This window comes from Schistocerca gregaria, unplaced genomic scaffold (genome assembly GCF_023897955.1).
Source record: "Schistocerca gregaria isolate iqSchGreg1 unplaced genomic scaffold, iqSchGreg1.2 ptg000391l, whole genome shotgun sequence".
Classification (NCBI taxonomy): Eukaryota; Metazoa; Arthropoda; class Insecta; order Orthoptera; family Acrididae; genus Schistocerca; species Schistocerca gregaria.
The window spans coordinates 195,921-223,853 of record NW_026061830.1 but is presented as its reverse complement, the minus strand read 5'-3'; positions in this window follow the sequence as shown (position 1 = coordinate 223,853).

Sequence of the window (27,933 nt, the reverse complement as noted above, 5' to 3'; positions counted from 1 at the left end):
CCGACTCAAAACTCACAGCTAATACTTACCGTCTGATCCTGGTATCGACCATTGAACACACAAATAGCGTCGCGATTCAGTACATCGATGTGTAGCGTAACTATCTACAAGGGTCTATTGGTGCCTCGGTCACCGGATGTTCGATCTTTGTCAGTCTAGTTTTCAAATCCGACGCTAATTTGACAGTTAATTGCGTCATTCCCACCATCCTAACGACGTTGCAACACAGAAATTGCGTCGCGATTATATACATTGGTCACTAGCCGACTTATCTCCGAGGGTCTATCGCTGCCTCATACCAGATGGACGTACTGTTTGGCAGTCAAGTTTGTTTTCTCCCTCTCATAACTCACAGTTAATTCTTACGGTCAGATCCTGGTATTGACGATGGAACACACAAATAGCGTGGCGATTCGATGGTTCGATGTCCAGCGTAACTATCTGCAAGGGTCTATTGGTGCCTCGGTCACCGGATGGTCGCGTTTTGTCATCTAGTTTTCAAATCCGACGCAAAACTGACAGTTAATTTTATTTTCCCTCATCCTCTCAATGACGATAGAACATACATACTGCGATGGTTTTCAGTACATCGGCTACTAGCAGATTTATCTCCAAGCATCTATTACTGCCTGGGTCACCATATGATCGTTGTCTACGAGTAAAGTTTCGGGAATCCGACGCAAATTTGACAGTTAATTGCGACATTCCCACCATCCTAAAGACGATGCAACACAGAAATTGCGTCGCGATTCAATACATTGGTCACTAGCCGACTTATCTCCGAGGGTCTAACGCTGCTTCATACCAGATGGATGTACAATTTGGCTGTCAAGTTTCTTGTCTCCGACTCAAAACTCTCAGCTAATTCTCACCGTCAGATCCTGGTATGGACGATGGAACACACAAATAGCGTCGCGATTCAGTACATCGATGTCTAGCGTAACTATCTATAAGGGTCTATTGGTGCCTCGGTCACCGAATGTTCGCTCTTTGTCAGTCTTGTTTTCAAATCCGACGCGAAATTGACTGTTAATTGCGACATTCCCACCATCCTAACGACGTTGCAACACAGAAATTGCGTCGCGATTCAATACATTGGTCACTAGCCAACTTATCTCCTAGGGTCTATCGCTACCTCATACCAGATGGACGTACTCTTTGTCAGTCAAGTATGTTTTCTCCCTCTCATAACTCACAGTTCATTCTTACCGTCGGATCCTGGTATTGACGATGGAACACACAAATAGCGTCGCGATTCAATAGATCGATGTCCAGCGTAACTATCTACAAGGGTCTATTGGTGCCTCGGTCACCGGATGGTCGCGTTTTGTCATCTAGTTTACAAATCCGACGCAAAACTGGCAGTTAATTTTATTTTCTCTCATCCTCTCAATGAAGATAGAACACACATACTGCGATGGTTTTCAGTACATCGGCTACTAGCAGATTTATCTCCAAGCATCTATTACTGCCTGGGTCACCACATGATCGTTGTCTACGAGTAAAGTTTCGGGAATCCGTCGCAAATTTGACAGTTAATCGCGACATTCCCACCATCCTAATGACGTTGCAACACAGAAATTGCGTCGCGATTCAATACATTGGTCACTAGCCGACTTATCTCCGAGGGTCTAACGCTGTCTCCTACCAGATGGATGTACAATTTGGCTGTCAAGTTTCTTGTCTCCGACTCAAAACTCACAGCTAATTCTTACCGTCAGATCCTGGTATTGACGATGGAACACACAAATAGCGTCGCGATTCTATACATCGATGTCCAGCGTAACTATCTAGAAGGGTCCATTTGTGCCTCGGTCACCGGATGTTCGCGCTTTGTCAGTCTAGTTTTCAAATCTGACGCAAAACTGACAGTTAATTTTATTCCTCCCATACTCTCAATTACGATGGAACACACATTCTGCGATGGTTTTCAGAACATCGTCTTCCATCCGATTTATCTCCAAGTATCTAATACTGCCTGGGTCACCACATGAACGTTCCTCTGCGAGTAAAGTTTCGGGAATCCGACACTAATTTGACAGTTAATTGAGACATTCCCACCATCCTAATGACGATGCAAACAGAATTTGCGTCGCGATTCAATACATTGGTTACTAGCCGACTTATCTCCGAGGGTCTAACGCTGCCCCCTACCAGATGGATGTACAATTTGGCTGTCAAGTTTCTTGTCTCCGACTCAAAACTCTCAGCTAATTCTCACCGTCAGATCCTGGTATGGACAATGGAACACACAAATAGCGTCGCGATTCAGTACATCGATGTCTAGCGTAACTATCTATAAGGGTCTATTGGTGCCTCGGTCACCGGATGTTCGCTCTTTTTCAGCCTTGTTTTCAAATCCGATGCGAATTTGACAGTTAATTGCGACATTCCCACCATCCTAACGACGTTGCAACACAGAAATTGCGTCGCGATTCAATACATTGGTCACTAGCCAACTTATCTCCGAGGGTCTATCGCTACCGCATACCAGATGGACGTACTCTTTGGCAGTCAAGTATGTTTTCTCCCTCTCATAACTTACAGTTCATTCTTACCGTCAGATCCTGGTATTGACGATGGAACACACAAATAGCGTCGCGATTCAATAGATCGATGTCCAGCGTAACTATTTACAAGGGTCTATTGGTGCCTCGGTCACCGGATGGTCGCGTTTTGTCATCTAGTTTACAAATCCGACGCAAAACTGACAGTTAATTTATGTTCTCTCATCCTCTCAATGACGATGGAACACACATACTGCGATGGTTTTCAAAACATCGTCTTCCAGCAGATTTATCTCCAAGCATCTATTACTGCCTGGGTCACCAAATGATCGTTGTCCTACGAGTAAAGTTTCGGGAATCCGACGCAAATTTGACAGTTAATTGCGACATTCCCGTCATCCTAATGCCGATGCAACACAGAAATAGCTTCGCGATTTAATACGTTGGTCAAAAGCCGACTTATCTCCGAGGGTCTACGCTGCCTCATACCAGATGGATGTACAATTTCGCTGTCAAGTTTCTTGTCTCCGACTCAAAACTCACAGCTAATTCTAACCGTCAGATCCTGGTATCGACCATTGAAAACACAAACAGCGTCGCGATTCAGTACATCGATGTCTAGCGTAACTATCTACAAGGGTCTATTGGTGCCTCGGTCACCGGATGTTCGCTCTTTGTCAGTCTAGTTTTCAAATCCGACGCTAATTTGACAGTTAATTGCGTCATTCCCACCATCCTAACGACGTTGCAACACAGAAATTGCGTCGTGATTCAATACATTGGTCACTAGCCGACTTATCTCCGAGGGTCTAACGCTGCTTCATACCAGATGGATGTACAATTTAGCTGTCAAGTTTCTTGTCTCCGACTCAAAACTCACAGCTCATTCTTACCGTCAGATCCTGGTATTGACGATGGAACACACAAATAGCGTCGCGATTCTATACATCGATATCCAGCGCAACTATCTAGAAGGGTCTATTTGGGCCTCGGTCACCGGATGTTCGCGCTTTGTCAGTCTAGTTTTCAAATCTGACGCAAAACTGACAGTTAATTTTATTCCTCCCATACTCTCAATTACGATGGAACACACATTCTGCGATGGTTTTCAGAACATCGTCTTCCATCCGATTTATCTCCAAGTATCTATTACTGCCTGGGTCACCACTTGAACGTTCCCCTGCGAGTAAAGTTTCGGGTATCCGACGCAAATTTGACAGTTTATTGAGACATTCCCACCATCCTAATGACGATGCAACACAGAAATTGCGTCGCAATTCAATACATTGGTCACTAGCCGACTTATCTCCGAGGGTCTAACGCTGCCTCCTACCAGGTGGATGTACAATTTGGCTGTCAAGTTTCTTGTCTCCGACTCAAAACTCTCAGCTAATTCTCACCGTCAGATCCTGGTATGGACGATGGAACACACAAATAGCGTCGCGATTCAGTACATCGATGTCTAGCGTAACTATCTATAAGGGTCTATTGGTACCTCGGTCACCGGTTGTTCGCTCTTTGTCAGTCTTGTTTTCAAATCCGATGCGAATTTGACAGTTAATTGCGACATTCCCACCATCCTAACGACGTTGCAACACAGAAATTGCGTCGCGATTCAATACATTGAACACTAGCCGACTTATATCCGAGGGTCTATCGCTGCCTCATACCAGATGGACGTACTGTTTGGCAGTCAAGTTTGTTTTCTCCCTCTCATAACTCACAGTTAATTCTTACCGTCAGATCCACGTATTGACGATGGAACACACAAATAGCGTCGCGATTCTATACATCGATGTCCAGCGTAACTATCTAGAGGGGTCTATTTGTGCCTCGGTCACCGGATGGTCGCGTTTTGTCAGTCTAGTTTACAAATCCGACGCAAAACTGGCAGTTAATTTTATTCCTCCCATAATCTCAATTACGATCTAACACATATTCTGCGATGGTATTCAAAACATCGTCTTCCAGCAGATTTATCTCCAAGCATCTATTACTGCCTGGGTCACCACATGATTGTTGTCCTACGAGTAAAGTTTCGGGAATCCGACGCAAATTTGACAGTTAATTGCGACATTCTCACCATCCTAATGCCGATGCAACACAGAAATCGCGTCGCGATTTAATACATTGGTCAAAAGCCGACTTATCTCCGAGGGTCTACGCTGCCTCATACCAGATGGATGTACAATTTGGCTGTCAAGTTTCTTGTCTCCGACTCAAAACTCACAGCTAATTCTTACCGTCTGATCCTGGTATCGACCATTGAACACACAAATAGCGTCGCGATTCAGTACATCGATGTCTAGCGTAACTATCTACAAGGGTCTATTGGTGCCTCGGTCACCGGATGTTCGCTCTTTTTCAGTCTAGTTTTCAAACCGACGCTAATTTGACAGTTAATTGCGTCATTCCCACCATCCTAACGACATTGCAACACAGAAATTGCGTCGCGATTAAATACATTGGTCACTAGCCGACTTATCTCCGAGGGTCTATCGCTGCCTCATACCAGATGGACGTACTGTTTGGCAGTCAAGTTTGTTTTCTCCCTCTCATAACTCACAGTTAATTCTTACGGTCAGATCCTGGTATTGACGATGGAACACACAAATAGCGTGGCGATTCAATAGATCGATGTCCAGCGTAACTATCTACAAGGGTCTATTGGTGCCTCGGTCACCGGATGGTCGCGTTTTGTCATCTAGTTTTCAAATCCGACGCAAAACTGACAGTTAATTTTATTTTCTCTCATCCTCTCAATGACGATAGAACACACATACTGCGATGGTTTTCAGTACATCGGCTACTAGCAGATTTATCTCCAAGCATCTATTACTGCCTGGGCCACCACATGATCGTTGTCCTACGAGTAAAGCTTCGGGAATCCGACGCAAATTTGACAGTTAATATCAAATTCCCACCATCCTAATGACGATGCAACACAGAAATCGCGTCGCGATTTAATACATTGGTCACTAGCCGACTTATCTCCGAGGGTCTAACGCTGCTTCATACCAGATGGATGTACAATTTGGCTGTCAAGTTTCTTGTCTCCGACTCAAAACTCACAGCTAATTCTTACCGTCAGATCCTGGTATTGACGATGGAACACACAAATAGCGTCGCGATTGTATACATCGATGTCCAGTGTAACTATCTAGAGGGGTCTATTTGTGCCTCGGTCACCGGATGGTCGCGTTTTGTCAGTCTAGTTTACAAATCCGACGCAAAACTGGCAGTTAATTTTATTCCTCCCATACGCTCATTTACGATGGAACACACATACTGCGATGGTTTTCAGAAACATCGTCTTCCAGCAGATTTATCTCCAACAATGCCAGGGTCACCACATGATCGTTCTCCTGCGAGTAAAGTTACGGGAATCCGACGCAAATTTGACAGGTAATCGCGACATTCCCACCATCCTAATGACGTTGCAACACAGAAATTGCGTCGCGATTCAATACATTGGTCACTAGCCGACTTATCTCCGAGGGTCTATCGCTGTCTCATACCAGATGGACGTACTCTTTGGCAGTCAAGTTTGTTTTCTCCCTCTCATAACTCACAGTTAATTCTTACCGTCAGATCCTGGTATTGACGATGGAACACACAAATAGCGTGGCGATTCGATGGATCGATGTCCAGCCAAACTATCTACAAGGGTCTATTGGTGCTTCGGTCACCGGGTGGTTGCGTTTTGTCATCTTGTTTACAAATCCGACGCAAAACTGACAGTTAATTTACGTTCTCTCATCCTCTCAATGACGATGGAACACACATACTGCGATGGTTTTCAGAAACATCGTCTTCCAGCAGATTTATCTCCAACAATGCCTGGGTCACCACATGATCGTTCTCCTGCGAGTAAAGTTACGGGAATCCGACGCAAATTTGACAGGTAATCGCGACATTCCCACCATCCTAATGACGTTGCAACACGGAAATTGCGTCGCGATTCAATACATTGGTCACTAGCCGACTTATCTCCGAGGGTCTATCGCTGCCTCATACCAGATGGACGTACTCTTTGGCAGTCAAGTTTGTTTTCTCCCTCTCATAACTCACAGTTAATTCTTACCGTCAGATCCTGGTATTGACGATGGAACACAGAAATAGCGTCGCGATTCAATAGATCGATGTCCAGCGAAACTAGCTTCAAGGGTCTATTGGTGCTTCTGTCACCGGATGGTCGCGTTTTGTCATCTAGTTTTCAAATCCGACGCAAAACTGACAGTTAATTTATGTTCTCTCATCCTCTCAATGACGATGGAACACACATACTGCGATGGTTTTCAGAACATCGTCTTCCAGCAGATTTATCTCCAAGCATGCCTGGGTCACCACATGATCGTTCTCCTGCGAGTAAAGTTACGGGAATCCGACGCAAATTTGACAGTTAATAGCGACAATCCCACCATCCTAATGCCAATGCAACACAGAAATCGCGTCGCGATTCAATACATTGGTCACTAGCCGACTTATCTCCGAGGGTCTAACGCTGCCTCATACCAGATGGATGTACAATTTGGCAGTCAAGTTTCTCTTCTCCCTCTCATAACTCACAGTTAATTCTTACCGTCAGATCCTGGTATTGACGATGGAACACACAAATTGCGTCGCGATTCTATACATCGATGTCCAGCGTAACTATCTAGAGGGGGCTATTTATTTGTGCCTCGGTCACCGGATGGTCGCGTTTTGTCAGTCTAGTTTACAAATCCGACGCAAAACTGGCAGTTAATTTTATTCCTCCCATACTCTCAATTACGATGGAACACACGTACTGCGATGGTTTTCAGAACATCGTCTTCCAGCAGATTTATCTCCAAGCATGCCTGGGTCACCACATGATCGTTCTCCAGCGTGTAAAGTTACGGGAATCCGACGCAAATTTGACAGTTAATAGCGACAATCCCACCATCCTAATGCCGATGCAACACAGAAATCGCGTCGCGATTCAATACATTATGTCACAAGCCGACTTATCTCCGAGGGTCTATCGCTGCCTCATACCAGATGGACGTACTCTTTGGCAGTCAAGTTTGTTTCCTCCCTCTCATAACTCACAGTTAATTCTTACCGTCAGATCCTGGTATTGACGATGGAACATACAAATAGCGTCGCGATACAATAGATCGATGTCCAGCGTAACTATCTACAAGGGCATATTGGTGCTTCGGTCACCGGATGGTCGCGTTTTGTCATCTAGTTTACAAATCCGACGCAAATCTGACTGTTAATTTATGTTCTCTCATCCTCTCAATGACGATGGAACACACATACTGCGATGGTTTTCAGAACATCGTCTTCCATCAGATTTATCTCCAAGCATCTATTACTGCCTGGGTCACCACATGATCGTTGTCCTACAAGTAAAGTTTCGGGAATCCGACGCAAATTTGACAGTTAATTGCGACATTCCCACCATCCTAATGACGATGCAACACAGAAATTGCGTCGCGATTCAATACATTGGTCACTAGCCGGCTTATCTCCGAGGCTCTAACGCTGCCTCATACCAGATGGACGTACTCTTTGGCAGTCAAGTTTGTTTTCTCCCTCTCATAACTCACAGTTAATTCTTACCGTCAGAGCCTGGTATTGACGATTGAACATACAAATAGCGTCGCTATTCAATAGATAGATCTCCAGCGTAACTATCTACAAGGGTCTATTGGTGCCTCGGTCACCGGATGGTCGCGTTTTGTCATCTAGTTTACAAATCCGAAGCAGAACTGACAGTTAATTTATGTTCTCTCATCCTCTCAATGACGATGGAACACACATACTGCGATGGTTTTCAAAACATCGTCTGCCAGCAGATTTATCTCCAAGCATCTATTACTGCTTGGGTCACTCATGATCGTTGTCCTACGAGTAAAGTTTCGGGAATCCGACGCAAATTTGACAGTTAATTGCGACATTCCCATCATCCTAATGCCGATGCAACACAGAAATCGCGTCGCGATTTAATACATTGGTCACTAGCCGACTTATCTCCGAGGGTCTAACGCTGCTCATACCAGATGGATGTACAATTTGGCTGTCAAGTTTCTTGTCTCCGACTCAAAACTCACAGCTAATTCTTACCGTCAGATCCTGGTATTGACGATGGAACACACAAATAGCGTCGCGATTCTATACATCGATGTCCAGCGTAACTATCTAGAGGGGTCTATTTGTGCCTCGGTCACCGGATGGTCGCGTTTTGTCACTCTAGTTTACAAATCCGACGCAAAACTGGCAGTTAATTTTATTCCTCCCATACTCTCAATTACGATGGAACACACATACTGCGATGGTTTTCAGAACATCGTCTTCCAGCAGATTTATCTCCAAGCATGCCTGGGTCAACACATGATCGTTCTCCTGCGAGTAATGTTACGGGAATCCGACGCAAATTTGACAGTTAATTGCGACATTCCCACCATCCTAATGACGATGCAACACAGAAATTGCGTCGCGATTCAATACATTGTGTCACTAGCCGACTTATCTCCGAGGGTCTAACGCTGCTACATAGCAGATGGATGTACAATTTGGCTGTCAAGTTTGTTTTCTCCCTCTCATAACTCACAGTTAATTCTTACCGTCAGATCCTGGTATTGACGATGCAACACACAAATAGCGTCGCGATTCTATACATCGATGTCCAGCGTAACTATCTACAAGGGTCTATTTGTGCCTCGGTCACCGGATGTTCGCGCTTTGTCAGTTTAGTTTTCAAATCCGACGCAAAACTGACAGTTAATTTTATTCCTCCCATACTCTCAATTACGATGGAACACACATTCTGCGATGGTTTTCAGAACATCGTCTTCCATCAGATTTATCTCCAAGTATCTATTACTGCCTGGGTCACCACATGAACGTTCTCCTGAGAGTAAAGTTTCGGGAATCCGACGCAAATTTGACAGTTAATTGCGACATTCCCACCATCTTAAGGACGTTGCAACACAGAAATTGCGTCGCGATTCAATACATTGGTCACTAGCCAGCTTATCTCCGAGGGTCTATCGCTGCCTCATACAAGATGGACGTACTGTTTGGCAGTCAAGTTTGTTTTCTCCCTCTCATAACTCACAGTTAATTCTTACCGTCAGATCCTGGTATTGACGATGGAACACACAAATAGCGTCGCGATTCTATACATCGATGTCCAGCGTAACTATCTAGAGGGGTCTATTTATTTGTGCCTCGGTCACCGGATGGTCGCGTTTTGTCAGTCTAGTTTACAAATCCGACGCAAAACTGGCAGTTAATTTTATTCCTCCCATACTCTCAATTACGATGGAACACACATACTGCGATGGTTTTCAGAACATCGTCTTCCAGCAGATTTATCTCCAAGCATGCCTGGGTCACCACATGATCGTTCTCCTGCGAGTAAAGTTACGGGAATCCGACGCAAATTTGACAGTTAATAGCGACAATCCCACCATCCTAATGCCGATGCAACACAGAAATCGCGTCGCGATTCAATACATTGGTCACTAGCCGACTTATCTCCGAGGGTCTAACGCTGCCTCATACCAGATGGATGTACAATTTGGCAGTCAAGTTTCTCTTCTCCCTCTCATAACTCACAGTTAATTCTTACCGTCAGATCCTGGTATTGACGATGGAACACACAAATTGCGTCGCGATTCTATACATCGATGTCCAGCGTAACTATCTAGAGGGGGCTATTTATTTGTGCCTCGGTCACCGGATGGTCGCGTTTTGTCAGTCTAGTTTACAAATCCGACGCAAAACTGGCAGTTAATTTTATTCCTCCCATACTCTCAATTACGATGGAACACACGTACTGCGATGGTTTTCAGAACATCGTCTTCCAGCAGATTTATCTCCAAGCATGCCTGGGTCACCACATGATCGTTCTCCAGCGTGTAAAGTTACGGGAATCCGACGCAAATTTGACAGTTAATAGCGACAATCCCACCATCCTAATGCCGATGCAACACAGAAATCGCGTCGCGATTCAATACATTATGTCACAAGCCGACTTATCTCCGAGGGTCTATCGCTGCCTCATACCAGATGGACGTACTCTTTGGAAGTCAAGTTTGTTTCCTCCCTCTCATAACTCACAGTTAATTCTTACCGTCAGATCCTGGTATTGACGATGGAACATACAAATAGCGTCGCGATACAATAGATCGATGTCCAGCGTAACTATCTACAAGGGCATATTGGTGCTTCGGTCACCGGATGGTCGCGTTTTGTCATCTAGTTTACAAATCCGACGCAAATCTGACTGTTAATTTATGTTCTCTCATCCTCTCAATGACGATGGAACACACATACTGCGATGGTTTTCAGAACATCGTCTTCCATCAGATTTATCTCCAAGCATCTATTACTGCCTGGGTCACCACATGATCGTTGTCCTACAAGTAAAGTTTCGGGAATCCGACGCAAATTTGACAGTTAATTGCGACATTCCCACCATCCTAATGACGATGCAACACAGAAATTGCGTCGCGATTCAATACATTGGTCACTAGCCGGCTTATCTCCGAGGCTCTAACGCTGCCTCATACCAGATGGACGTACTCTTTGGCAGTCAAGTTTGTTTTCTCCCTCTCATAACTCACAGTTAATTCTTACCGTCAGAGCCTGGTATTGACGATGGAACACACAAATAGCGTCGCGATTCTATACATCGATGTCCAGCGTAACTATCTAGAGGGGTCTATTTGTGCCTCGGTCACCGGATGGTCGCGTTTTGTCACTCTAGTTTACAAATCCGACGCAAAACTGGCAGTTAATTTTATTCCTCCCATACTCTCAATTACGATGGAACACACATACTGCGATGGTTTTCAGAACATCGTCTTCCAGCAGATTTATCTCCAAGCATGCCTGGGTCAACACATGATCGTTCTCCTGCGAGTAATGTTACGGGAATCCGACGCAAATTTGACAGTTAATTGCGACATTCCCACCATCCTAATGACGATGCAACACAGAAATTGCGTCGCGATTCAATACATTGTGTCACTAGCCGACTTATCTCCGAGGGTCTAACGCTGCTACATAGCAGATGGATGTACAATTTGGCTGTCAAGTTTGTTTTCTCCCTCTCATAACTCACAGTTAATTCTTACCGTCAGATCCTGGTATTGACGATGCAACACACAAATAGCGTCGCGATTCTATACATCGATGTCCAGCGTAACTATCTACAAGGGTCTATTTGTGCCTCGGTCACCGGATGTTCGCGCTTTGTCAGTTTAGTTTTCAAATCCGACGCAAAACTGACAGTTAATTTTATTCCTCCCATACTCTCAATTACGATGGAACACACATTCTGCGATGGTTTTCAGAACATCGTCTTCCATCAGATTTATCTCCAAGTATCTATTACTGCCTGGGTCACCACATGAACGTTCTCCTGAGAGTAAAGTTTCGGGAATCCGACGCAAATTTGACAGTTAATTGCGACATTCCCACCATCTTAAGGACGTTGCAACACAGAAATTGCGTCGCGATTCAATACATTGGTCACTAGCCGACTTATCTCCGAGGGTCTAACGCTGCTTCATACCAGATGGATGTACAATTTGGCTGTCAAGTTTCTTGTCTCCGACTCAAAACTCACAGCTAATTCTTACCGTCAGATCCTGGTATTGACGATGGAACACACAAATAGCGTCGCGATTCTATACATCGATGTCCAGTGTAACTATCTAGAGGGGTCTATTTGTGCCTCGGTCACCGGATGGTCACGTTTTGTCAGTCTAGTTTACAAATCCGACGCAAAACTGGCAGTTAATTTTATTCCTCCCATACACTCATTTACGATGGAACACACATACTGCGATGGTTTTCAGAAACATCGTCTTCCAGCAGATTTATCTCCAACAATGCCTGGGTCACCACATGATCGTTCTCCTGCGAGTAAAGTTACGGGAATCCGACGCAAATTTGACAGGTAATCGCGACATTCCCACCATCCTAATGACGTTGCAACACAGAAATTGCGTCGCGATTCAATACATTGGTCACTAGCCGACTTATCTCCGAGGGTCTATCGCTGTCTCATACCAGATGGACGTACTCTTTGGCAGTCAAGTTTGTTTTCTCCCTCTCATAACTCACAGTTAATTCTTACCGTCAGATCCTGGTATTGACGATGGAACACACAAATAGCGTGGCGATTCGATGGATCGATGTCCAGCCAAACTATCTACAAGGGTCTATTGGTGCTTCGGTCACCGGGTGGTTGCGTTTTGTCATCTTGTTTACAAATCCGACGCAAAACTGACAGTTAATTTATGTTCTCTCATCCTCTCAATGACGATGGAACACACATACTGCGATGGTTTTCAGAAACATCGTCTTCCAGCAGATTTATCTCCAACAATGCCTGGGTCACCACATGATCGTTCTCCTGCGAGTAAAGTTACGGGAATCCGACGCAAATTTGACAGGTAATCGCGACATTCCCACCATCCTAATGACGTTGCAACACGGAAATTGCGTCGCGATTCAATACATTGGTCACTAGCCGACTTATCTCCGAGGGTCTATCGCTGCCTCATACCAGATGGACGTACTCTTTGGCAGTCAAGTTTGTTTTCTCCCTCTCATAACTCACAGTTAATTCTTACCGTCAGATCCTGGTATTGACGATGGAACACAGAAATAGCGGCGCGATTCAATAGATCGATGTCCAGCGAAACTAGCTTCAAGGGTCTATTGGTGCTTCTGTCACCGGATGGTCGCGTTTTGTCATCTAGTTTTCAAATCCGACGCAAAACTGACAGTTAATTTATGTTCTCTCATCCTCTCAATGACGATGGAACACACATACTGCGATGGTTTTCAGAACATCGTCTTCCAGCAGATTTATCTCCAAGCATGCCTGGGTCACCACATGATCGTTCTCCTGCGAGTAAAGTTACGGGAATCCGACGCAAATTTGACAGTTAATAGCGACAATCCCACCATCCTAATGCCGATGCAACACAGAAATCGCATCGCGATTCAATACATTGGTCACTAGCCGACTTATCTCCGAGGGTCTAACGCTGCCTCATACCAGATGGATGTACAATTTGGCAGTCAAGTTTCTCTTCTCCCTCTCATAACTCACAGTTAATTCTTACCGTCAGATCCTGGTATTGACGATGGAACACACAAATTGCGTCGCGATTCTATACATCGATGTCCAGCGTAACTATCTAGAGGGGGCTATTTATTTGTGCCTCGGTCACCGGATGGTCGCGTTTTGTCAGTCTAGTTTACAAATCCGACGCAAAACTGGCAGTTAATTTTATTCCTCCCATACTCTCAATTACGATGGAACACACGTACTGCGATGGTTTTCAGAACATCGTCTTCCAGCAGATTTATCTCCAAGCATGCCTGGGTCACCACATGATCGTTCTCCAGCGTGTAAAGTTACGGGAATCCGACGCAAATTTGACAGTTAATAGCGACAATCCCACCATCCTAATGCCGATGCAACACAGAAATCGCGTCGCGATTCAATACATTATGTCACAAGCCGACTTATCTCCGAGGGTCTATCGCTGCCTCATACCAGATGGACGTACTCTTTGGAAGTCAAGTTTGTTTCCTCCCTCTCATAACTCACAGTTAATTCTTACCGTCAGATCCTGGTATTGACGATGGAACATACAAATAGCGTCGCGATACAATAGATCGATGTCCAGCGTAACTATCTACAAGGGCATATTGGTGCTTCGGTCACCGGATGGTCGCGTTTTGTCATCTAGTTTACAAATCCGACGCAAATCTGACTGTTAATTTATGTTCTCTCATCCTCTCAATGACGATGGAACACACATACTGCGATGGTTTTCAGAACATCGTCTTCCATCAGATTTATCTCCAAGCATCTATTACTGCCTGGGTCACCACATGATCGTTGTCCTACAAGTAAAGTTTCGGGAATCCGACGCAAATTTGACAGTTAATTGCGACATTCCCACCATCCTAATGACGATGCAACACAGAAATTGCGTCGCGATTCAATACATTGGTCACTAGCCGGCTTATCTCCGAGGCTCTAACGCTGCCTCATACCAGATGGACGTACTCTTTGGCAGTCAAGTTTGTTTTCTCCCTCTCATAACTCACAGTTAATTCTTACCGTCAGAGCCTGGTATTGACGATGGAACACACAAATAGCGTCGCGATTCTATACATCGATGTCCAGCGTAACTATCTAGAGGGGTCTATTTGTGCCTCGGTCACCGGATGGTCGCGTTTTGTCACTCTAGTTTACAAATCCGACGCAAAACTGGCAGTTAATTTTATTCCTCCCATACTCTCAATTACGATGGAACACACATACTGCGATGGTTTTCAGAACATCGTCTTCCAGCAGATTTATCTCCAAGCATGCCTGGGTCAACACATGATCGTTCTCCTGCGAGTAATGTTACGGGAATCCGACGCAAATTTGACAGTTAATTGCGACATTCCCACCATCCTAATGACGATGCAACACAGAAATTGCGTCGCGATTCAATACATTGTGTCACTAGCCGACTTATCTCCGAGGGTCTAACGCTGCTACATAGCAGATGGATGTACAATTTGGCTGTCAAGTTTGTTTTCTCCCTCTCATAACTCACAGTTAATTCTTACCGTCAGATCCTGGTATTGACGATGCAACACACAAATAGCGTCGCGATTCTATACATCGATGTCCAGCGTAACTATCTACAAGGGTCTATTTGTGCCTCGGTCACCGGATGTTCGCGCTTTGTCAGTTTAGTTTTCAAATCCGACGCAAAACTGACAGTTAATTTTATTCCTCCCATACTCTCAATTACGATGGAACACACATTCTGCGATGGTTTTCAGAACATCGTCTTCCATCAGATTTATCTCCAAGTATCTATTACTGCCTGGGTCACCACATGAACGTTCTCCTGAGAGTAAAGTTTCGGGAATCCGACGCAAATTTGACAGTTAATTGCGACATTCCCACCATCTTAAGGACGTTGCAACACAGAAATTGCGTCGCGATTCAATACATTGGTCACTAGCCGACTTATCTCCGAGGGTCTAACGCTGCTTCATACCAGATGGATGTACAATTTGGCTGTCAAGTTTCTTGTCTCCGACTCAAAACTCACAGCTAATTCTTACCGTCAGATCCTGGTATTGACGATGGAACACACAAATAGCGTCGCGATTCTATACATCGATGTCCAGTGTAACTATCTAGAGGGGTCTATTTGTGCCTCGGTCACCGGATGGTCACGTTTTGTCAGTCTAGTTTACAAATCCGACGCAAAACTGGCAGTTAATTTTATTCCTCCCATACACTCATTTACGATGGAACACACATACTGCGATGGTTTTCAGAAACATCGTCTTCCAGCAGATTTATCTCCAACAATGCCTGGGTCACCACATGATCGTTCTCCTGCGAGTAAAGTTACGGGAATCCGACGCAAATTTGACAGGTAATCGCGACATTCCCACCATCCTAATGACGTTGCAACACAGAAATTGCGTCGCGATTCAATACATTGGTCACTAGCCGACTTATCTCCGAGGGTCTATCGCTGTCTCATACCAGATGGACGTACTCTTTGGCAGTCAAGTTTGTTTTCTCCCTCTCATAACTCACAGTTAATTCTTACCGTCAGATCCTGGTATTGACGATGGAACACACAAATAGCGTGGCGATTCGATGGATCGATGTCCAGCCAAACTATCTACAAGGGTCTATTGGTGCTTCGGTCACCGGGTGGTTGCGTTTTGTCATCTTGTTTACAAATCCGACGCAAAACTGACAGTTAATTTATGTTCTCTCATCCTCTCAATGACGATGGAACACACATACTGCGATGGTTTTCAGAAACATCGTCTTCCAGCAGATTTATCTCCAACAATGCCTGGGTCACCACATGATCGTTCTCCTGCGAGTAAAGTTACGGGAATCCGACGCAAATTTGACAGGTAATCGCGACATTCCCACCATCCTAATGACGTTGCAACACGGAAATTGCGTCGCGATTCAATACATTGGTCACTAGCCGACTTATCTCCGAGGGTCTATCGCTGCCTCATACCAGATGGACGTACTCTTTGGCAGTCAAGTTTGTTTTCTCCCTCTCATAACTCACAGTTAATTCTTACCGTCAGATCCTGGTATTGACGATGGAACACAGAAATAGCGGCGCGATTCAATAGATCGATGTCCAGCGAAACTAGCTTCAAGGGTCTATTGGTGCTTCTGTCACCGGATGGTCGCGTTTTGTCATCTAGTTTTCAAATCCGACGCAAAACTGACAGTTAATTTATGTTCTCTCATCCTCTCAATGACGATGGAACACACATACTGCGATGGTTTTCAGAACATCGTCTTCCAGCAGATTTATCTCCAAGCATGCCTGGGTCACCACATGATCGTTCTCCTGCGAGTAAAGTTACGGGAATCCGACGCAAATTTGACAGTTAATAGCGACAATCCCACCATCCTAATGCCGATGCAACACAGAAATCGCATCGCGATTCAATACATTGGTCACTAGCCGACTTATCTCCGAGGGTCTAACGCTGCCTCATACCAGATGGATGTACAATTTGGCAGTCAAGTTTCTCTTCTCCCTCTCATAACTCACAGTTAATTCTTACCGTCAGATCCTGGTATTGACGATGGAACACACAAATTGCGTCGCGATTCTATACATCGATGTCCAGCGTAACTATCAAGTGGGGGCTATTTATTTGTGCCTCGGTCACCGGATGGTCGCGTTTTGTCAGTCTAGTTTACAAATCCGACGCAAAACTGGCAGTTAATTTTATTCCTCCCATACTCTCAATTACGATGGAACACACGTACTGCGATGGTTTTCAGAACATCGTCTTCCAGCAGATTTATCTCCAAGCATGCCTGGGTCACCACATGATCGTTCTCCAGCGTGTAAAGTTACGGGAATCCGACGCAAATTTGACAGTTAATTGCGACAATCCCACCATCCTAATGCCGATGCAACACAGAAATCGCGTCGCGATTCAATACATTATGTCACAAGCCGACTTATCACCGAGGGTCTATCGCTGCCTCATACCAGATGGACGTACTCTTTGGCAGTCAAGTTTGTTTCCTCCCTCTCATAACTCACAGTTAATTCTTACCGTCAGATCCTGGTATTGACGATGGAACATACAAATAGCGTCGCGATACAATAGATCGATGTCCAGCGTAACTATCTACAAGGGCATATTGGTGCTTCGGTCACCGGATGGTCGCGTTTTGTCATCTAGTTTACAAATCCGACGCAAATCTGACTGTTAATTTATGTTCTCTCATCCTCTCAATGACGATGGAACACACATACTGCGATGGTTTTCAGAACATCGTCTTCCATCAGATTTATCTCCAAGCATCTATTACTGCCTGGGTCACCACATGATCGTTGTCCTACAAGTAAAGTTTCGGGAATCCGACGCAAATTTGACAGTTAATTGCGACATTCCCACCATCCTAATGACGATGCAACACAGAAATTGCGTCGCGATTCAATACATTGGTCACTAGCCGGCTTATCTCCGAGGCTCTAACGCTGCCTCATACCAGATGGACGTACTCTTTGGCAGTCAAGTTTGTTTTCTCCCTCTCATAACTCACAGTTAATTCTTACCGTCAGAGCCTGGTATTGACGATTGAACATACAAATAGCGTCGCTATTCAATAGATAGATCTCCAGCGTAACTATCTACAAGGGTCTATTGGTGCCTCGGTCACCGGATGGTCGCGTTTTGTCATATAGTTTACAAATCCGAAGCAGAACTGACAGTTAATTTATGTTCTCTCATCCTCTCAATGACGATGGAACACACATACTGCGATGGTTTTCAAAACATCGTCTGCCAGCAGATTTATCTCCAAGCATCTATTACTGCTTGGGTCACTCATGATCGTTGTCCTACGAGTAAAGTTTCGGGAATCCGACGCAAATTTGACAGTTAATTGCGACATTCCCATCATCCTAATGCCGATGCAACACAGAAATCGCGTCGCGATTTAATACATTGGTCACTAGCCGACTTATCTCCGAGGGTCTAACGCTGCTCATACCAGATGGATGTACAATTTGGCTGTCAAGTTTCTTGTCTCCGACTCAAAACTCACAGCTAATTCTTACCGTCAGATCCTGGTATTGACGATGGAACACACAAATAGCGTCGCGATTCTATACATCGATGTCCAGCGTAACTATCTAGAGGGGTCTATTTGTGCCTCGGTCACCGGATGGTCGCGTTTTGTCACTCTAGTTTACAAATCCGACGCAAAACTGGCAGTTAATTTTATTCCTCCCATACTCTCAATTACGATGGAACACACATACTGCGATGGTTTTCAGAACATCGTCTTCCAGCAGATTTATCTCCAAGCATGCCTGGGTCAACACATGATCGTTCTCCTGCGAGTAATGTTACGGGAATCCGACGCAAATTTGACAGTTAATTGCGACATTCCCACCATCCTAATGACGATGCAACACAGAAATTGCGTCGCGATTCAATACATTGTGTCACTAGCCGTCTTATCTCCGCGGGTCTAACGCTGCTACATAGCAGATGGATGTACAATTTGGCTGTCAAGTTTGTTTTCTCCCTCTCATAACTCACAGTTAATTCTTACCGTCAGATCCTGGTATTGACGATGCAACACACAAATAGCGTCGCGATTCTATACATCGATGTCCAGCGTAACTATCTACAAGGGTCTGTTTGTGCCTCGGTCACCGGATGTTCGCGCTTTGTCAGTTTAGTTTTCAAATCCGACGCAAAACTGACAGTTAATTTTATTCCTCCCATACTCTCAATTACGATGGAACACACATTCTGCGATGGTTTTCAGAACATCGTCTTCCATCAGATTTATCTCCAAGTATCTATTACTGCCTGGGTCACCACATGAACGTTCTCCTGAGAGTAAAGTTTCGGGAATCCGACGCAAATTTGACAGTTAATTGCGACATTCCCACCATCTTAAGGACGTTGCAGCACAGAAATTGCGTCGCGATTCAATACATTGGTCACTAGCCAGCTATCTCCGAGGGTCTATCGCTGCCTCATACAAGATGGACGTACTGTTTGGCAGTCAAGTTTGTTTTCTCCCTCTCATAACTCACAGTTAATTCTTACCGTCAGATCCTGGTATTGACGATGGAACACACAAATAGCGTGGCGATTCGATGGATCGATGTCCAGCCAAACTATCTACAAGGGTCTATTGGTGCTTCGGTCACCGGGTGGTTGCGTTTTGTCATCTTGTTTACAAATCCGACGCAAAACTGACAGTTAATTTATGTTCTCTCATCCTCTCAATGACGATGGAACACACATACTGCGATGGTTTTCAGAAACATCGTCTTCCAGCAGATTTATCTCCAACAATGCCTGGGTCACCACATGATCGTTCTCCTGCGAGTAAAGTTACGGGAATCCGACGCAAATTTGACAGGTAATTGCGACATTCCCACCATCCTAATGACGTTGCAACACGGAAATTGCGTCGCGATTCAATACATTGGTCACTAGCCGACTTATCTCCGAGGGTCTATCGCTGCCTCATACCAGATGGACGTACTCTTTGGCAGTCAAGTTTGTTTTCTCCCTCTCATAACTCACAGTTAATTCTTACCGTCAGATCCTGGTATTGACGATGGAACACAGAAATAGCGGCGCGATTCAATAGATCGATGTCCAGCGAAACTAGCTTCAAGGGTCTATTGGTGCTTCTGTCACCGGATGGTCGCGTTTTGTCATCTAGTTTTCAAATCCGACGCAAAACTGACAGTTAATTTATGTTCTCTCATCCTCTCAATGACGATGGAACACACATACTGCGATGGTTTTCAGAACATCGTCTTCCAGCAGATTTATCTCCAAGCATGCCTGGGTCACCACATGATCGTTCTCCTGCGAGTAAAGTTACGGGAATCCGACGCAATTTTTACAGTTAATTGCGACATTCCCACCATCCTAATGCCGATGCAACACAGAAATCGCGTCGCGATTTAATACATTGGTCACTAGCCGACTTATCTCCGAGGGTCTAACGCTGCTCATACCAGATGGATGTACAATTTGGCTGTCAAGTTTCTTGTCTCCGACTCAAAACTCACAGCTAATTCTTACCGTCAGATCCTGGTATTGACGATGGAACACACAAATAGCGTCGCGATTCTATACATCGATGTCCAGCGTAACTATCTAGAGGGGTCTATTTGTGCCTCGGTCACCGGATGGTCGCGTTTTGTCACTCTAGTTTACAAATCCGACGCAAAACTGGCAGTTAATTTTATTCCTCCCATACTCTCAATTACGATGGAACACACATACTGCGATGGTTTTCAGAACATCGTCTTCCAGCAGATTTATCTCCAAGCATGCCTGGGTCAACACATGATCGTTCTCCTGCGAGTAATGTTACGGGAATCCGACGCAAATTTGACAGTTAATTGCGACATTCCCACCATCCTAATGACGATGCAACACAGAAATTGCGTCGCGATTCAATACATTGTGTCACTAGCCGACTTATCTCCGAGTGTCTAACGCTGCTACATAGCAGATGGATGTACAATTTGGCTGTCAAGTTTGTTTTCTCCCTCTCATAACTCACAGTTAATTCTTACCGTCAGATCCTGGTATTGACGATGCAACACACAAATAGCGTCGCGATTCTATACATCGATGTCCAGCGTAACTATCTACAAGGGTCTATTTGTGCCTCGGTCACCGGATGTTCGCGCTTTGTCAGTTTAGTTTTCAAATCCGACGCAAAACTGACAGTTAATTTTATTCCTCCCATACTCTCAATTACGATGGAACACACATTCTGCGATGGTTTTCAGAACATCGTCTTCCATCAGATTTATCTCCAAGTATCTATTACTGCCTGGGTCACCATATGATCGTTGTCCTACGAGTAAAGCTTCGGGAATCCGACGCAAATTTGACAGTTAATATCAAATTCCCACCATCCTAATGCCGATGCAACACAGAAATTGCGTCGCGATTCAATACATTGGTCACTAGCCAGCTTATCTCCGAGGGTCTATCGCTGCCTCATACAAGATGGACGTACTGTTTGGCAGTCAAGTTTGTTTTCTCCCTCTCATAACTCACAGTTAAGTCTTACCGTCAGATCCTGGTATTGACGATGGAACACACAAATAGCGTCGCGATTCTATACATCGATGTCCAGCGTAACTATCTAGAGGGGTCTATTTATTTGTGCCTCGGTCACCGGATGGTCGCGTTTTGTCAGTCTAGTTTACAAATCCGACGCAAAACTGGCAGTTAATTTTATTCCTCCCATACTCTCAATTACGATGGAACACACATACTGCGATGGTTTTCAGAACATCGTCTTCCAGCAGATTTATCTCCAAGCATGCCTGGGTCACCACATGATCGTTCTCCTGCGAGTAAAGTTACGGGAATCCGACGCAAATTTGACAGTTAATTGCGACATTCCCACCATCCTAACGACGTTGCAACACAGAAATTGCGTCGCGATTCAATACATTGGTCACTAGCCGACTTATCTCCGAGGGTCTATCGCTGCCTCATACCAGATGGACGTACTCTTTGGCAGTCAACTTTGTTTTCTCCCTCTCATAACTCACAGTTAATTCTTACTGTCAGATCCTGGTATTGACGATGGAACACACAAATAGCGTCGCGATTCAATAGATCGATGTCCAGCCAAACTATCTCCAAGGGTCTATTGGTGCTTCGGTCACCGGATGGTCGCGTTTTGCCATCTAGTTTACAAATCCGACGCAAAACTGACAGTTAATTTATGTTCTCTCATCCTCTCAATGACGATGGAACACACATACTGCGATGGTTTTCAAAACATCGTCTTCCAGCAGATTTATCTCCAAGCATCTATTACTGCCTGGGTCACCATATGATCGTTGTCCTACGAGTAAAGCTTCGGGAATCCGACGCAAATTTGACAGTTAATATCAAATTCCCACCATCTTAATGCCGATGCAACACAGAAATCGCGTCGCGATTTAATACATTGGTCACTAGCCGACTTATCTCCGAGGGTCTAACGCTGCTTCATACCAGATGGATGTACAATTTGGCTGTCAAGTTTCTTGTCTCCGACTCAAAACTCACAGCTAATTCTTACCGTCAGATCCTGGTATTGACGATGGAACACACAAATAGCGTCGCGATTCTATACATCGATGTCCAGTGTAACTATCTAGAGGGGTCTATTTGTGCCTCGGTCACCGGATGGTCACGTTTTGTCAGTCTAGTTTACAAATCCGACGCAAAACTGGCAGTTAATTTTATTCCTCCCATACGCTCATTTACGATGGAACACACATACTGCGATGGTTTTCAGAAACATCGTCTTCCAGCAGATTTATCTCCAACAATGCCTGGGTCACCACATGATCGTTCTCCTGCGAGTAAAGTTACGGGAATCCGACGCAAATTTGACAGGTAATCGCGACATTCCCACCATCCTAATGACGTTGCAACACAGAAATTGCGTCGCGATTCAATACATTGGTCACTAGCCGACTTATCTCCGAGGGTCTATCGCTGTCTCATATCAGATGGACGTACTCTTTGGCAGTCAAGTTTGTTTTCTCCCTCTCATAACTCACAGTTAATTCTTACCGTCAGATCCTGGTATTGACGATGGAACACACAAATAGCGTGGCGATTCGATGGATCGATGTCCAGCCAAACTATCTACAAGGGTCTATTGGTGCTTCGGTCACCGGGTGGTTGCGTTTTGTCATCTTGTTTACAAATCCGACGCAAAACTGACAGTTAATTTATGTTCTCTCATCCTCTCAATGACGATGGAACACACATACTGCGATGGTTTTCAGAAACATCGTCTTCCAGCAGATTTATCTCCAACAATGCCTGGGTCACCACATGATCGTTCTCCTGCGAGTAAAGTTACGGGAATCCGACGCAAATTTGACAGGTAATCGCGACATTCCCACCATCCTAATGACGTTGCAACACGGAAATTGCGTCGCGATTCAATACATTGGTCACTAGCCGACTTATCTCCGAGGGTCTATCGCTGCCTCATACCAGATGGACGTACTCTTTGGCAGTCAAGTTTGTTTTCTCCCTCTCATAACTCACAGTTAATTCTTACCGTCAGATCCTGGTATTGACGATGGAACACAGAAATAGCGGCGCGATTCAATAGATCGATGTCCAGCGAAACTAGCTTCAAGGGTCTATTGGTGCTTCTGTCACCGGATGGTCGCGTTTTGTCATCTAGTTTTCAAATCCGACGCAAAACTGACAGTTAATTTATGTTCTCTCATCCTCTCAATGACGATGGAACACACATACTGCGATGGTTTTCAGAACATCGTCTTCCAGCAGATTTATCTCCAAGCATGCCTGGGTCACCACATGATCGTTCTCCTGCGAGTAAAGTTACGGGAATCCGACGCAATTTTTACAGTTAATAGCGACAATCCCACCATCCTAATGCCGATGCAACACAGAAATCGCGTCGCGATTCAATACATTGGTCACTAGCCGACTTATCTCCGAGGGTCTAACGCTGCCTCATACCAGATGGATGTACAATTTGGCAGTCAAGTTTCTCTTCTCCCTCTCATAACTCACAGTTAATTCTTACCGTCAGATCCTGGTATTGACGATGGAACACACAAATTGCGTCGCGATTCTATACATCGATGTCCAGCGTAACTATCTAGAGGGGGCTATTTATTTGTGCCTCGGTCACGGGATGGTCGCGTTTTGTCAGTCTAGTTTAGAAATCCGACGCAAAACTGGCAGTTAATTTTATTCCTCCCATACTCTCAATTACGATGGAACACACGTACTGCGATGGTTTTCAGAACATCGTCTTCCAGCAGATTTATCTCCAAGCATGCCTGGGTCACCACATGATCGTTCTCCAGCGTGTAAAGTTACGGGAATCCGACGCAAATTTGACAGTTAATAGCGACAATCCCACCATCCTAATGCCGATGCAACACAGAAATCGCGTCGCGATTCAATACATTATGTCACAAGCCGACTTATCTCCGAGGGTCTGTCGCTGCCTCATACCAGATGGACGTACTCTTTGGCAGTCAAGTTTGTTTCCTCCCTCTCATAACTCACAGTTAATTCTTACCGTCAGATCCTGGTATTGACGATGGAACATACAAATAGCGTCGCGATACAATAGATCGATGTCCAGCGTAACTATCTACAAGGGCATATTGGTGCTTCGGTCACCGGATGGTCGCGTTTTGTCATCTAGTTTACAAATCCGACGCAAATCTGACTGTTAATTTATGTTCTCTCATGCTCTCAATGACGATGGAACACACATACTGCGATGGTTTTCAGAACATCGTCTTCCATCAGATTTATCTCCAAGCATGTATTACTGCCTGGGTCACCACATGATCGTTGTCCTACAAGTAAAGTTTCGGGAATCCGACGCAAATTTGACAGTTAATTGCGACATTCCCACCATCCTAATGACGATGCAACACAGAAATTGCGTCGCGATTCAATACATTGGTCACTAGCCGGCTTATCTCCGAGGCTCTAACGCTGCCTCATACCAGATGGACGTACTCTTTGGCAGTCAAGTTTGTTTTCTCCCTCTCATAACTCACAGTTAATTCTTACCGTCAGAGCCTGGTATTGACGATTGAACATACAAATAGCGTCGCTATTCAATAGATAGATCTCCAGCGTAACTATCTACAAGGGTCTATTGGTGCCTCGGTCACCGGATGGTCGCGTTTTGTCATCTAGTTTACAAATCCGACGCAAAACTGGCAGTTAATTTTATTCCTCCCATACTCTCAATTACGATGGAACACACATACTGCGATGGTTTTCAGAACATCGTCTTCCAGCAGATTTATCTCCAAGCATGCCTGGGTCAACACATGATCGTTCTCCTGCGAGTAATGTTACGGGAATCCGACGCAAATTTGACAGTTAATTGCGACATTCCCACCATCCTAATGACGATGCAACACAGAAATTGCGTCGCGATTCAATACATTGTGTCACTAGCCGACTTATCTCCGAGGGTCTAACGCTGCTACATAGCAGATGGACGTACTGTTTGGCAGTCAAGTTTGTTTTCTCCCTCTCATAACTCACAGTTAATTCTTACCGTCAGATCCTGGTATTGACGATGGAACACACAAATAGCGTCGCGATTCTATACATCGATGTCCAGCGTAACTGTCTAGAGGGGTCTATTTATTTGTGCCTCGGTCACCGGATGGTCGCGTTTTGTCAGTCTAGTTTACAAATCCGACGCGAAACTGGCAGTTAATTTTATTCCTCCCATACTCTCAATTACGATGGAACCCACGTACTGCGATGGTTTTCAGAACATCGTCTTCCAGCAGATTTATCTCCAAGCATGCCTGGGTCACCACATGATCGTTCTCCTGCGAGTAAAGTTACGGGAATCCGACGAAATTTGACAGTTAATTGCGAAATTCCCACCATCCTAACGACGTTGCAACACAGAAATTGCGTCGCGATTCAATACATTGGTCACTAGCCGACTTATCTCCGAGGGTCTAACGCTGCTCATACCAGATGGATGTCAATTTGGCTGTCAAGTTTCTTGCCTCCGACTCAAAACTCACAGTTAATTCTTACCGTCAGATCCTGGTATCGACGATGGAACACACAAATAGCGTCGTGATTCAATACATCGATGTCTAGCGTTACTATTTAGAAGGGTCTATTGGTGCCTCGGTCACCGGATGTTCGCGCTTTGTCAGTCTAGTTTTCAAATCCGACGCAAATTTGAGAGTTAATTGCGACATTCCCACTACCCTAATGACAATGCAACACAGAAATTGCGTCGCGATTCAATACATTGGTCACTAGCCGACTTATCTCCGAGGGTCTATCGCTGCCTATTACCAGATGGACGTACTCTTCGGCAGTCAAGTTTGTTTTCTCCCTCTCATAACTCACAGTTAATTCTTACCGTCAGATCCGGGTGTTGACGATGGAACACACAAATAGCGTCGCGATTCAATAGATCGATGACCAGCGCAACTATCTACAAGGGTCTATTGGTGCCTCGGGCACCGGATGGTCGCGTTTTGTCATCTAGTTATCAAATCCGACGCAAAACTGACAGTTAATTTATGTTCTCTCATCTTCTCAATGACGATGGAACACACATACTGCGATGGTTTTCAGAACATCGTCTTCCAGCATATTTATCTCCAAGCATCTATTACTGCCTGTGTCACCACATGATCGTTGTCCTACGAGTAAAGTTTCGGGTATCCGACGCAAATTTGACACTTAATTGCGACATTCCCACAATCCTAATGACGATGCAACACAGAAATTGCGTCGCGATTCAATACGTTGGTCACTAGCCGACTTATCCCCGAGGGTCTAACGCTGCCTCATACCAGATGGACGTACTGTTTGGCAGTCAAGTTTGTTTTCTCCCTGTCATAAGTCACAGTTAATTCTTACCGTCAGATCCTGGTATTGACGATGGAACACACAAATAGCGTCGCGATTCTATACATCGATGTCCAGCGTAACTATCTAGAGCGGTCTATTTGTGCCTCGGTCACCGGATGTACGCGCTTTGTCAGTTTAGTTTTCAAATCCGACGCAAAACTGACAGTTAATTTTATTCCTCCCATACTCTCAATTACGATGGAACACACATTCTGCGATGGTTTTCAGAACATCGTCTTCCATCAGATTTATCTCCAAGTATCTATTACTGCCTGGGTCACGACATGAACGTTCTCCTGAGAGTAAAGTTTCCGGAATCCGACGCAAATTTGACAGTTAATTGCGACATTCCCACCATCCTAACGACGTTGCAACACAGAAATTGCGTCGCAATTCAATACATTGGTCACTAGCCGACTTATCTCCGAGGGTCTATCGTTGCCTCATACCAGATGGACGTACTCTTTGGCAGTCAAGTTTGTTTTCTCCCTCTCATAACTCACAGCTAATTCTTACCGTCAGATCCTAGTATTGACGATGGAACATACAAATAGCGTCGCGATACAATAGATCGATGTCCAGCGTAACTATCTACAAGGGCATATTGGTGCTTCGGTCACCGGATGGTCGCGTTTTGTCATCTAGTTTACAAATCCGACGCAAATCTGACTGTTAATTTATGTTCTCTCATGCTCTCAATGACGATGGAACACACATACTGCGATGGTTTTCAGAACATCGTCTTCCATCAGATTTATCTCCAAGCATGTATTACTGCCTGGGTCACCACATGATCGTTGTCCTACAAGTAAAATTTCGGGAATCCGACGCAAATTTGACAGTTAATTGCGACATTCCCACCATCCTAATGACGATGCAACACAGAAATTGCGTCGCGATTCAATACATTGGTCACTAGCCG